Source organism: Euphorbia lathyris, chromosome 1 (assembly GCF_963576675.1).
Source record: "Euphorbia lathyris chromosome 1, ddEupLath1.1, whole genome shotgun sequence".
Lineage (NCBI taxonomy): Eukaryota > Viridiplantae > Streptophyta > Magnoliopsida > Malpighiales > Euphorbiaceae > Euphorbia > Euphorbia lathyris.
Genome location: NC_088910.1, coordinates 15873061 through 15875275, shown reverse-complemented (window position 1 = coordinate 15875275; position 2215 = coordinate 15873061). Strand labels below are relative to the sequence as shown.

The 2215-nt window shown below is 42.3% G+C and overlaps 1 non-coding gene across 1 annotated transcript; it reads left to right on the top strand.

Moving 5' to 3' along the window:
• The first annotated feature begins 1088 nt into the window (after positions 1-1088).
• On the top strand, positions 1089-1195 carry LOC136215924 (small nucleolar RNA R71). Its single transcript, XR_010682926.1, has one exon. It is a non-coding gene; the product is annotated as a small nucleolar RNA R71 (small nucleolar RNA).
• The last annotated feature ends 1020 nt before the right edge of the window (positions 1196-2215 follow it).

Below are 2215 nucleotides of genomic sequence, written 5' to 3'. Positions count from 1 at the left end.
CTTTCAGGAATTTTGCATACGACGGCATCTGGGCAAGTGCTTCCACGAAGGGAATGTTGATATGCAACTTCCTCAAGGTGTCTAGCACCTTAGAATTTTGTTCTTCCAGCTTCTTGTTTATTAACCTCGTCGGATATGGTACAGGTGGAACATAGGGCGGAGGTGGTTTGTACTTCTTTCCTTGTTCCTCCTGGTCTTTATCACTGGTTGATTCTACCCTGACTGGTTCTTCTTGACTAGAAACAGTTTGTTTTTGCTCATCTTCAGCATTTTTGGAGGTTCCTGCACATTCAGCATTTTCATCAGTAGAAACAGTTGGTTGAGTTTGCTTACCAGATTTCAGAGTGATGGCCATGACATCGCCTTTTGGGTTTGGCTCTGTGTTACTTGGCATTATCCCTTTCCCTTTTGACGTAGATGCAGCGACTTGATGGACCTGTGTCTCCAAATTTTTAATTGACGCTTGTGTCTGTTTCATGAACTGCATCATCATTGTCTTCATGTATGGTTCTATATCTTCCTTGGGTGGAACAGGTTGTTTATAATGCTGCTGAGGTGGCCTCTGATAGTGTCCTCCCTATTGTTGCTGATACCTTGGTTGTTCCTACTGATTGGGCTGCCCTGTCCATCCGAAATTTGGATGATTTCTTGTGGCTGGGTTATAGGTATTTGAGTATGGGTTTGGTGTATTTCTTTGATTATACCCCGCATAATCACATTCTCCCTGTTCACCTTTCCCTTGTTTAACTCTAGGGCAGTTGATGTTGAAATGACGCCCTCCACAAAAATCACATATATCATTGAATGGCGGTTTGTTGTGAATTGATGATACATTTATCTTGCCGGGCTGTCGTGCAAGCTGTTCCACCTGGCTGGTTAGTTTTGACACAATATCATCGTTACCCGCTCTTTTTCCTTCACTCCTGGCGGAGTGCCAGTTATAGCTCGTGCTTACTACTCTCTCAATAAGGTCATACAAGGCTTGTGGTTCAAGATCTTCAGGGTTACCATTGGCAATGGATTCGGTCTGGATTTTATAAATGTTGGTGACTCCATTATAAAAGTTTTGCACTTGCATCCACATGGGGATGCCATGATTGGGTACCATTCTCAGTAGTTCCTTGTACCTTTCCCATGCCTCGGCTAAGGATTCATCCTCCTTTTGCACGAAATGGGATACCTCGTTTCTGAGTTTAATGGCCTGTCTAGGTGGAAAATATTTCATCAGAAAAGCGCTGGCCATTTCTTCCTAAGTGGTGATCGTCCCTGGCTGTAAGTTCTTTAACCAGTTCTTTGCTTTGTCTTTGAGAGAGAAAGGGAACAGCTTTAGCCTGATCACATTATCGGAAACTCCTCGGTTTGATCTGAAAGTGTTGCACAGTGTGATGAATTCCTGGATATGCCCGTTTGGATCTTCCGACGTGTACCCATTGAATTGTACTGCTGCCTGCAACATTTGTATCATAGATGCTTTCACCTCAAACATGTTGTTTCCTTCATTGGGCAACACGATGCATGACGAATGTCCTTCCGTGGTCGGTCTCGAATAATCTTTAATTCTCATAATTGGAGGGTTGTTGTTTTCTCCTTCTTCTTCCTGATTTGGTTGGACTGGTTGTTCGGGCGGTACCCTTCCAGCCATCCTTCTTTCTCTTTGTCGCTCTCTTTGTCTTGCACGTCGAGCTCCCGCTTGGTTTTATCTACACGTTCTCTCTAATTCGAGATCGATAGGAAAAACAGGAAGTCCAGCTCTGCGCATAAACAGATAGAGAACTCCTTCTAGCTGCACTATTTAGCAAACAGATTAAAAACACCCTGTTTCACAGAAAATTTCATATAAAATTTGTTGCTTTCAATCCCCAACAACGGCGCCAAAAACTTGTTGTCCTCAGAATAGACTCTAGCAAGTGCACTAGATACAAGTAATAAAGTGATAAGTTAAGTATCGTCTCCACAGGGATTGAGGACCAAATCTTACTAGAAAAACGTTGTAGAACAAGGTGTTCGTTAGGTGTGACTTCTTTATAGTGATGAATGTTGAGAGATGTTGAAAACTGTGGCTAAGCAAATGGTTTTACATATAAAAATGATTACTTGATAATGATAAACAGGTAGAACAGACTAAGCACAATGGAACAGGTTACCTTAAGCTCCTAAACAGCCTAATCAGTCATGAATGATGCAAATGAAGTCAAGGTTTCTGCTTTAATGCTCA